The 12,953-nt window shown below is 30.3% G+C and overlaps 1 pseudogene; it reads right to left on the bottom strand.

Moving 5' to 3' along the window:
- Nucleotides 1-4,009: 4,009 nt before the first annotated feature.
- On the bottom strand, nucleotides 4,010-12,749 carry LOC141700245 (obg-like ATPase 1; annotated as a pseudogene).
- Between the last annotated feature and the right edge of the window lie 204 nt (nucleotides 12,750-12,953).

Here is a 12,953-nt window from a genome sequence, read left to right as displayed (position 1 = left end):
ATTGAAACAAGAGAAACCCCATTACCAATTTTTGATTCTCTTGTCTTAAATAAACAAGAAAATAAGCAAAAAAATAATTAAAATGCATTCATAACAAATATCCAGATTCATTTTAAGTAACCATCTCAGTTACTGGAATTTATGTCAAATATGAAACATTTAGCATGTAAAAAAATGAACAAGACATGCCTTCAGGTGGCAAATTCGGATAATACTACTCTAACTAAGAAGTAAAGTGTACAAATTAAACTAACACAAGTCATACCCCTAAAATAAAAATAAATACAGCAAAATGATATAAAAGAATCAGAACTCAGAACCCTAAAATTCAAATGTGATGAATTGTGATACCTTTGATTCAAATTTTAGTGAATTAAATTAGGACTAACTAGGGAAGTTAGTTTGCGTAGTAGAGAAATCCTGAATCTCAAAATCGCATCAGAGAAGAACACGAGCCGATAAATCCTCAAATCCCACACCGAAGAACACAAAACAATTGAAAATTCAAAATCAATTAATTGTACATATAATAGAACTCGTAAAATCGAAAATATAAATAAAGCCAGATAGAATTGTCAGAGCAAGGAGACTAAGCCATCAATCGATTAATTGAGATCGATTAATCGCCATAGATCGAAAGACAAACAAAGGCTAATGGTTTTACTTAGAAATGGGGATAGAGGATAGGGTTCCGGGATATGCCCTTAGAGGGCTTGATTTTTCATTTAGGCGGAATTTTTACCGTCGTTCAATTTTTTATCTGGTAAAATGTGAACTATATTAGTTATTTTATATTCTGTTAGTTTAATTTTGATTTTTTTAAAGGAATTAATATAAATAAAAATATAATATATTATTGATCATGTTTAAATAATATAATTTATAGTTTTTTATATCCAGTTTACTACTTTAATTTTATTACAATATTTATATGCAATGTTAAAATGCAATATTTTTGTTTTAAAGGAAAAAGCTTTAACATAAACGTATAGTTCTATAATATTAAAATAATCTAATATAATAATATAAATATAATATAATTTTGAATAACATTTTAATAATTAATATTAAAATTTTATATTTTAGACATTACAAATAACATAATTTTAGAAATTAATACTAATTTATAATAATATTTTCACTTTAATATTTTTAAAAAGTAAAAAAATAACTAATGTAACACCAGGTGCTGGTGTTAAATGTTATGCAACACCGGCATTCTATGTAACACTAGTTATATAGTTATTGTAACATTAATTTAGAAGTGTTACAATAAGACAAATTTTCTTAGCTAACGTAACACTTACATTACAGTAGTCCATTTATGATGTAGTGCTAGTATATAAATCTAACAATCCTTCCTCATAGTTTGATTACGCACATGAGTGAGGATAACCAAACCAAACCGAAAAATGGTACCAATTATACCCATTCCATTTATTTTAATTTAGTATGAATTATGAAAAACAGGATAGTACCAAGGATACCAAATTGATTATCAAAATTTCGTCCATAATAACGTGGCTTGGATGACTGGGTAATTTGGGAATTTAAATATTTTTATTGGTGAAATTTATGTGAATGTAAGGTCCATTATTATTAATTAATTTATAGCCAAACCACGATACATGCCGTTTGGGATCCACTTTGCGTATCAATTTGAGATTTCTAAAATTATTCTTAAAAATACGACCCAATTACATTAACTATTTTTTTATACAGGAAATTGCATTAACTGCTTTTAAATATTTTTAAATATGACTTTTGATTAATTTATATATAAAATACTTTAACTTTAGGAAATATTTAAACTTCAAACTTGATGGTAGGAGGGGGAGTGACAACATCACCCGTGATTTGAACTTGGTGAGGTAAAACATCAAAATATTCGAAAGTGGCCCAAAAGAATTTCATATCTTCACACTTAAAAACTCAACGAACTACCAGATTACCAGTCTGAAGCAGATAAATTAACTAAAAGATTGTACTACTATTATTTCTAGCAAAAAAGAACAAATCCTTTCTCTACAAAAATACACGGTTGGCTCGCCTAAGGTGAAGTTGGTGGGAGCATAATAACGAAGCATTAGTTAAGTGGGACCAAAACAGTGGGACCTTTGCATATGATTGCCAGTAAACTAATAACACGGCTACTGTAGGGTCCATACCACAGACATGCGGCCATGATCATCCATGCGAACATGCATGTAATAGCACTAATCTATCAAGTAAATATGGCCGATCCATGGTAACATGGAAAAACATGCATCATTATGATGTGTGCAGGGACGGTTTAGGGGACACCAGACAAAAGATATCTTTACATTTTTAAAATTTTAAATGGGTATTTTTTTATATTTTCAGAAAAGTTAATGATGAAAGAAGATAAAATTTGATTTTACTAAATTTATGTCTCAATACCCCTTACTAGATTCTCTTAGTGTGTCGCCAATTTTTTATAATAGAGATTTATTTTTTTGCTGTCAAATTAAAAAAAAAGTTTATTAATTATGAATCAGTCACTCCCAATTTTTCTGAAAAAACAAAAACTCTATGCAACCTTAGCAATTAAAAGATTTTTCTAGCTGGTTAATAACGTTTTTTTAATAAATGATAATTGCAAATCATAAGTAAATGCGTTTGAAAAAGAAGATTTAAACTAATTTACATAATGTAACTAGCACATTCGACATAAATTAGTAGATATTCGATAAAAACAATTACTTTGCATACTGTGCTTAGCACATTTGATAAAGATTAGCAGTTACGTCAAAAAATTACTTAAATTAAATAGGTAATTGTTGCTTTAATTTGAACAAAACACGTGCTAGGTTCAAATTTGCATTGGATATTACTTGTTTTCGTTTTTTTTTTTTTAAATTTGGGAGTAAGGTATTAATAATGTATATATTCAATGCTAATGATTTTAAAATCTCAAAATAGTATTAAAAAAAAACCTTTTTCAGGATCTAAAATGGATCAAAAAATCACAATTATTAAATTTATTTTTATGAGAAGTTGAACCTGAGTATAACATTCCACGTGAACTAAGCTGAGTGGAACCAATTTTCACCAAACGAATGGATACGTTGGTTACAATAATTTAAAATACATTTAAGGAGTTTACCAACGATCTTTAAACAAACAAAAGACAAACAAGCTTTTGCATACTCATTCTGACTTGACAGAATAATTACCTGGTCCATTCAAATAATGTGGGCTATATAAATCATAATGTGCTACCCCCACATTATTGTGCTTCTTATGGTGTTTCATTATTTTTGTCAATTAAGTAGGCCAACATATATAGAAAGATGAAGAAATTTTTGTGTTTCTTTGGAGGAAAAACAAATAGAAATTAGGCAAATTGATCAGGACTAAGGACCTCACAATCTAACATGAAAAGCAGCAGAGCAGAGTGCTAAACGAGTTATAGACGGGAACCATATGATACAAATCACACCGAATATTCGACTGGAAACTCCAGCCATGACACCTTAAGCATAACTCCATTTACTGTAAAATTGATCACAAAGGATAACCGGATAAGCAGTGGTAGGTGCTAGTGATAGAAATGCAGGATGACAAGTTGATTTTTGGGATAAGGTAGACGAGTACGAAGATCACATTAACCGATAGCAACACATCACAACTTAGTTCAAATCATATGAAGTATCCAGAGGGTATTTTATATATAATGTGTTGTCCCATTTTTTATTTTCAGGAGGGATGGTTTCTCACTTCTTCCCCACCACTAGTTACATTAAACTTTAAATACATTATGTCTCCATCCTGGACCACATACATCTTCCCTTCCTGTTTATACTTCCCTGCAGCCTGGAAATCAAAGGATGAAGTTTACACCATCTTTTTTTGCTTAAAACTATTTTTTATGGTTTTCGATGTAAGATGATTATTTTCGGACACAGCAAGTTGCAAACGAGAGAAATACCTACACTGCAGCAAGTGAACATGATGATGCCAATATCAAACGCAAGAGAAGCTTGTCAATCCAAGATTTGGAATAATAAATCATAAAGTTAATAACTTTGAAATAAAACAGTGGACATGGTCTTTTGTAACAAACTGTAAGAAAGATTATATAAAACATCATATCAAAGATTCAAACAAATGAATTAATACTATAATGTTTACAATATTTAAATTGATAATCAAGCAGATATTATACCTCGTCAGGACCTGCGGTAAAAAAGGATATGAGATTGATGGCCGAGAATCCAGTTTGATCTTTGGAAGTGCACTGCATCCCAGTTTATCTATGTCAGCTTCACTATTTAAAGAGCCATCTATGGCCATTAAAATAGCACTTTCCATAAACAATTACAATTTCTCCATAGCTAGCACCATACTGAACTAACCTTTGCAACTCTTTCTCCATGCAGTATTTTGCAGCTTCGTCTGGAGGCATATCAGCAAGATTTCTTTCTAGCACACAACTGAAAGGGATCATATTTTCACCCCATGCTCCTGCACCCTAAACATATATAAAGTGTAACTGACCAGAAGCTGATTATAGAACATATTGATATATTATTTTATCCAATGTCAGGATCCTAAACGTGATAGCAGCTCCGAGAACATGGTAAGAATTGTTGGTAATAACTACATGAAACTGCACATGTATCAGAAACTTATATTAAAGAAGCACATTAATCTTCTTAGAATTTTGTTCTCCTCGTTTATTAGATAAAAAAAGAGACAATTAAGATAAGTATACAGATTAGGAATTACCCGAGTCATTAGATAATAATCCTTCCAAAAGGAACTGAACTTGAAGCATTATAGACCTTATGGAGGTGGTCACACGTTTTTCCTACATTGGGCCGGATAAAAAGATCGGCATAACCTGACAAAATGCCGGACAGCAGAAATATATTTATTTTTGTTGAAGCATTATCCTAAATCAGGGATAAAATCATGTGCAGAGCTAAAACATCATTATCAATCACTAATCCCGCCACTAAAATTTGTTCAACTTTATAGACCACGTCAATAAAAGCCCTCAACCATGGTCTTGTTTATTATTGATTTTTTTTTCATATCTTTTTTAAATATATATATGGTCAGACAAGCACATATAGACTCCTTTAACTAATCACATACTTCGATTTCAGATAGCCAAAATCCTTACATGCTTAAATAATGGCCTGCAAAAGAGGGGCTAGCGCTTTCCTTTTCTCTTGACGTTTTCATATATTTAGATCTAGTAACTTTTATTCCAAACATTAATACATCCTCTTACAGCAGCTCCGATGCTGCCCATTTGATTGTCTCGAGACACGTAAATGACTCGGGCAGCTATTTTGGCTTACCATGCATTGGAGCAATGAGGAAGAAGTGGTCTTGCCATCAAAGTGGGCATTGGCCATTTCATTATTTTTATATTTTATTATTACTTTACTGATTAATGCATTAAAAGATGTTTAAAATTATTTTTTTATAACATTCTAACTAAATTAATTAAATAGAACATACTATCAATTAGACTAGACTTTTCATTGAGGTAATTGACCATTTTTTTAAGATGACCGCATTTTGATGAGTTGGCCTGTAAAAGGACTTTGATGGCGGGTGGACGTCCACTGGAGATGCTCTTAGACCCTCGCTAACCCCAACTCTAATATGTACATTACACACCATTTTGGAGTGTAAAACTATTATGCAACTCAACTCTAAAAATTAACACCATTTGGTATCACACCAAAAGTTGCACCAAATTTATTGTCACAGACTAAATTTTTTGAGTTTTTGTATATTTCCATGTTGCCCTTGTAATCCTTTACTAAAACAAATATGTTCCATTCGTATCCCACCACTTTATTACTTTTAACTTTACTTTTGTACTTTAATAATAAAATAATCTATATAGTACAAGATGGTGTAAAATTGTAGTGTTGGTGAGTTGGAGTTGAATTTGAAAATAATGTAATTTTTACAATATCTTAATATAAAAATTACACCCAAAAATAGGGGGTAATGGGTTGAAAGATGCTCTTAATACTAGTGGGGTAGCATTGGCATGTATACTGGACTACTAGTTATAATTTATATGAGAAACACTGCAGAAAGTAACCATAACTGAACAATAGTATGTCATAAACATAAACATACCAAGCATGGATCTTTGGAAGAAAATTGTTCTTCTTTCTCTGATAATCTCTCTCACTCACATTCACCTGCAAACAAAGTAATCATTTCGTTCGTGTGATTGCAAACTTGTCCAATGCACATTATAATGTGCCTACACAGATATGTGAGAGTAGAGATATGAACACACATGTGTATGTATGTTGTGAATTCTTGTAAGTTGTAACACAACTGCAACAAGTTTAGAAAGATAACAGCTGTACATTGAATTCAAATTTACATACAGGCATATCTCCAGCCTGAATATGAGGATATTTTTATAATCATTTCCTGTAATCAGATATCAGACGTGTAGTGTGACAATATCTAAAAACTGGAAAAACTGTAAGGGACAAGGAGAATTCAGGCTTAATTTTCAAAGAGGTTTTCAACTAATCAAACAATACTACAAGAAGAATCCAATCTTTGTTCACCATAAATACTATTCAGAAATCAGAATCCGGACATTTCTTCTTACTGAAGCCTTAAACTGTACATTGCAACTTACAGTATACAATATTCATCCGGAGGATATATATAAAATCTGGGATGGAGCTTAAAAAATTATTCACTTAAACAGTATCAGATTGAGGATGATGATCAATTTTGGCAAAAAGAAGAAAATAGAATTACTAGTAGGATGTTGTGTATAGATAGGACATGCCTAATTATTGTCAAAGGGTATATAATATCAATTTCTAAATACACAAAATGAAGAAACACTATCAACAAATCATTATATATGTGTTTTAGTAGAAGTTTATAAGCAGTGCCACAAACTCATTGCTAAATTTACTTTTACTTGGCGATGGAAAACTCACCAAGTAAACCACAGGTTTGGCTGTCAGCAATTGAAAAGTAATTTAATATCTCGATTTCAGCAGCTTTCCATATTCCTAATCGCACATCCTTTTCCTCCTCGAGCCAGCTTTTGACCTGAATTATTTTAAATGCAGGTGTGTTGACTTAAGTTTTCTTTTTGACTGAAAACAAGTTAAGGTACTAGCCCTTTAATTTCGAATGAAGGTCTTAGTTAAATTATTTTCCACGTCAAACCACAGCTAACAATATTTTGCGCAAATGGTAGTTTAATAAAAACCAGAGCAATTACCTTTAATCAATTTACATGTTAGTGCAAGTCAAGAACACCTACTTTGTCAGTTAGTTGATGTACTTGGTTACTAGAAGCAAAATATATGATAGTAGTATGATGGTAAATGATTAACGATTCAGTAATCAGATATGTTGATGTAGATGGGAAAAAGCGGCCTGATGACTTCTCTGAATTTAAATAGCTGCATCCTTTTTTTGTAAAATTCAGAATAAAGGGTACAATTTTTAAGCCCCATCCCTGTATATTGGTATGTGTAGCCCAGTGAGCAATGGATGGGAAAAGAGTTTTTAAGAAGACTGAAGATAACAGAAGAGACCATGAGTTCGTAAAAACCTGGCAACATATCTTATAAAAAATTAACCAGATATGGACCTACATAATTCAAGACAAATGCCAGAGGAATTATAACTGTGCTAACTAGTTCCATATTCTCGTCAAATTTGAATGCCATCAGCAACGAAAAGAGAAACAATGGCTGGCTTCGTAAAAAAACATTCATCCAATCAAGCAGTAGATTTACTATTGCATAAACTGGAACAGAATTTCAGTGCTAAACAGCAAAAATTGTGAGAAATCAATTTGGAGCAACTGTTTTAGCTACGCATAATTCAGAAAATCTGTCATGTCAAAACTTAAGCGACCTATATGTAAGGTAAGCATTTGAGAAAAAACATTCCAAGTCTTTGGACCATAAATTAAAATATTAAAGATGTATCGCTCGATAAGAATGTCAATCTCACAAACCTTAAGCCACAACTCATGCTCTACTTTTAATTTCTTGTCATTGCTCCTCTTCATGCTCTTCTCCACATTCTCTAATCTTCTTGCCATGAACTCAAGCTCCTTGAGTTACAAAAATTGTACCAATTAGTTTTAACTTTTACATAAAAAGTAAAATTGATAGTCCCAAAAACTTCAAACCAATGGTTTATCTATTCCAATTGAAACAACTGCAATAATCTGCTACACTTTCCTTATAGGAACTATGGGGGATTTTTCACAGAAAACACAGTACATGGTAACAATTATAACAAATATGTCAAGAACAAGTCCTTGGATTGAACAAGGAAAGCTTAAAAAGCAATCTTATTATCAAACTCCTCATCTCTAAAATGTTTCATAGTATTAAAGGCCATTTCTAATCTGCAGTAAATTCTACCAGAAATCTCAAAAGGGACATGGATGTCCATCATATGGCCAATTAAATGCTTGATAGAACTATAATTATCTAACTCCATATTTCCATTTAGTAATGCATATAAGCGGAACCCGCTAAGTAAAAGTCATTGAACTAAAGAAAGCTTCGAACCTTCTCTTATGGAAAGAACCATGCCAATAATTTAGTCAAAATTAAACAGGATGTGGACGCATGCTATAATTAATGAAAAATTCCGACGTTGAAAATTCCTGACCACCATGAAACAACTAATGTAGTCCTTAATCTGTATCCTACATATATTACCTACATTAAAACTGGATTAAAGGTCGCAACATGGTGCACAAGACTGCCACGTGACCAGGATTCAAGGAGAAGGTCCTAATGCATCCTACTCTCTTTCTCTCCCTCCCCCCCCCCCCCCCCCTCGATCCCTCCCTTCCTCCCTCCCAGTTGAATACATTACAAAACTGAGCAGAAGTTGCTAATCCTATTTTCAAAATATGAAGGTATAATATGCAAGTCTTTATATCAATTGTTCAAACAAATCATTTTGGCACGCATAATACTACATGGTACATGTACCACTTAATTAAAAGCAGTACAATTATTCTGATGTTTCTTATAACTGGTGCAATCATAGTACATCCTCTCACAAACTTAGCACTTATACAACATCTAATCTTTGAAAGGGAAAGTTTGTCTGTTTCTATGTTTCATCGTAAATACCAAAATTACTAAAACATTACAAAAGTTACATTTGTGATTTGGTTTTAACAACATTGAGCAAATTCAATGGAGACGACGATGTCAGCCCTATCAAGATGCATTAAATACTTACATATTCGCCTATTTAAGTAATCATGCGTTCTTTGACAATGAACATATATTACGTAGAACTATATGCTGAAGAATTTAAGAGATGGCTTTTCAGGGTTATTCAAGCCAGAGTTCCTATGGATAAAAAATTACCTTGAGCCGTAGTTCTTGACTAATGGTCTCTATCCCTCACGGATCCACAATGTCATCAACATGTGTATTTTCTGGATCATCAAAAGCACCTATAACAAAAGAAAAACAATTGAAAAGCAAAAGCACCAATTACCAGGGCTGATATTTCAAAATTTTCTAGTTAAGCAGTATATATAGTTCAAAATTTTGGAAATTACACTTCATACCTGCGCACTGTCCAGAAACCTATTGATAAACAAAAAAAATGTGAATTAAAATTACATGGTCGGCCCATTATACATGCTGGCTTGGTAGTAATCACATAAGAGAACAAGGGAGGGAAAGGTCGGTCGGGTACATTTATACATATTCAATCATCCAATCATCAAACGCGAATGCCTACTCGTGTGATACCAAATATTGCTAAATTAATATTTTTTTAAAAAAAGACAAGCTAGTATCGTTCATAATAGAGAAGGGTAAAAAAAAAGTAGAAACAATTTTGGAATCGAGGAGCTTATGCAATTTTCATAATAGCAATTCCTAATTCGCTAAAAAAAGCCACGCAATATATTGTCAATTAAGTCCCAAACCCGACTGCTTGGTTAATTATATAATTGGCAAAGCCATTTAAACCTCTCATCCGGAATGTACACTCGGGCCTCATTGGGTTCAATGGTACAGAAGGGGTAGTTCTCTGCTGGTATTGACAATTTGTTGAAAAGACTAGATTTGCCTACATTTGGCATCCCAACCTGAATCGAAAAAATGTTAAAAATAACAAATTTTGATGCAAATTGCTGAAAATACCCATTCTGGAACTGGATGACTGAAAATACCGTTTCGAATACGCATTTGTCATTTGGGTATCGTGTTTTGTACTAGATACGCATTTGTCAAATGGGTATCCAATTTATTTTTTTTATTTTTTAAAAATATGTAGTTAAAAAAAATCGAAGTAAATCGTAATTCAAAAATTTCACCGTATAGTTCAGGTTATTCATGCACCTAATTATTTACTTATATAAATCCGACATGTTAACTAACTAATACGATTATTTTAAAGTAAAACCGACGTTTGGATATTCACCAACAAATAAAAATTGAAGGGAAATAAAATTACAGAAAATAAAAATTAATTTTTGTTAGTTCAGATTTTATTACATAAAATTTTAAAAATAATTGTATAATTTTCTAGTGAGTACCAAAATTTAGGACATAAACATGGTTTGCTTATTAATATAGATAGTTGATAACTCGTGTCACACGCGGGCCGAGACTAAAATATCGAATTAATATTTATAGAGAATTATTCATAATCCGTGCAAAATATGAAATAAAATTAATATATTAATATCAATATTAAATTGGTACTTGCAAAAAATAGTTATGTGGTTAAAAAGAATCGAATCAGTTATGAAATTTTCACACTATAATTCTAGTTTTGTATTGTATTACTTGATATAATAATCTAACATATAAGTTTTATTTTGTGAAACGAATTGTATCTCTATGTTATAAACCAAATATCTTTTCAATAGTAATTTAATATTAATTAATATAATTTGATAATTATCTTATAATTAGCCTTTTCAATATAGTTTATTTAATATTACTAAATTATCGATAAAAATTAATTTATAAATTACAAGTAAATAGATGTTATTAAATTTAATTTAATATTACTTATAATCTAAATACAGCCCATAAATTTTTTACTGTTAAAATATATTTTTAATTTAAAGTAAAATAACATTGTGATGGACACAAACAATACAGTCGTTAAATTGATAGTTTTTAGTTTAAAAGTTAATAAATGTTACTAAAGTCATTTGCTATTACTTAATTATTTTTAAAATAATATTATAGAAAATAAAGTTTACAGAGAATAAAAGTAAATTCGTGTTTAAATAGTTTACTTTGTAGTTAATAGTTTTTTCAAAATAAAAGTAATATATGTTAGTTTATTTAATTTAACGCAACTTATAAATTTTAATATAATTTATAAATAATTTTTACAGAGAATTGAGTCAAATTTGTTTGTGGTGTTAAAAACAAAATTTATTGGAAATAAAAGTCAACTTATATCAGGTAAATATCAAATTTGGTACTTACTTTAGCACCAAATTATATATGGTTTCGATTATTAATAAAGAGTATATAGATAGATTCTAAAAATTCTTTTTTTCGAACAAAAATTCAAATATTATTATTTTTTTAAAAAAAAATATTTTTTATGAAAATATGCTTAATATTTACCTCGTACAAAAAGCATAGTGGACAAAAAAATATTTGTCGTCCCAATGAATTGTAGGGAGTAGTACGAGCACTACCCTTTTCATATTAGTTTTTTTACCTAGCTTATATATCTGGGTACGTCGGTTATTTTAAATTTTTTTTATATATATTTTATTCTGATTTAAATTATTAAAATTTTAAAAATAAGTAATCTCCATATGTATGTTTAAATTAATATAATTATATGTATGTTTATTAAAATAAATTTGTAAATAGTTAGTCTTATCAAAGTAAAATATAATAATAAAACTTGTGAAATGAGAAGTCCTGGTATATATGTTTAAATAAAAATATTTTTTAAAAAGCAAGTCTAAAAATGTGTTTAAATTAAAATAATCATATATGTTTTAATTAAAATAGGTTGGTAAAATAATTAGACTTGTTAATTTAGAATAAATTTGTAAAATAACTAAACAAATTAAAATAAAATTTTAATAAAGAAAATGCAATTTAATTATACTAATTTGCCCTTTGCAAGTCAAAAATTGTGGTTGAATCTCATTGTGATCCCATGACTTTTAATCTTAAAAAAATGTTGACATTTTGGATTCATTAGGCTGTTTTGTCGTTAATTTAGATGTTATGTCAGTTATTACCTGAAAATAATTTAAGTGAAACTTTGCTCAAATCTTACTTTAACTCCATAATATTCTTACTGTAAATTTTTAATGATTACATTATTTTTTATTTATATTATTAAAAAATAATCATGTCCTATTATATGTTACGTTTATATTAGTATTTCAAAAATAAAACCAATAGATAATTTGTGTCCTTAGACATTATTTTTTATTTTATTTGTATCTTAATTCCGAAAAGTCAAATTTATAAATGTTACAAATTCACTCAAAACATGAAATAACAATTAATTTAGTGGTGTCAACATCACCTAGTAGAAGATGATATTCAACAATCACGAGGCTGAAGTGTGATATGGAAGTTAGAGATCCCTCATAAAACCAAAGTTTTCTTATGGAGGTTTTGTCGTAATACGTTGTCATAAGAATTCGGCTGAGAAGTAGAGGTATCCAATCTCCAATCATATGCAGTATGTGCACGGGAGAGATTGAGCACTTGCGACATTTATTTTTGAATGTCAGTTTGCCAGGAGTTGCTGGCAACACATGGGAGTTAGTATAGATAACTGGAATATCGAAAGATAGCAGTGAATGGCTCCTTCAAAAACTATCAAGTGGTTCTAAAGGAAGAGTTGGTTACTATCTCTACTACACTATCAGGGATTTGGTACAGAGGAATAAACATATATTTGAAAACAAAGTCATGACA

Source organism: Apium graveolens, unplaced genomic scaffold, assembly GCF_009905375.1.
Source record: "Apium graveolens cultivar Ventura unplaced genomic scaffold, ASM990537v1 ctg1946, whole genome shotgun sequence".
Lineage (NCBI taxonomy): Eukaryota > Viridiplantae > Streptophyta > Magnoliopsida > Apiales > Apiaceae > Apium > Apium graveolens.
The sequence above is the reverse complement of the archived record's forward strand: the minus strand, read 5'-3'. Positions and strand labels throughout refer to the sequence as shown.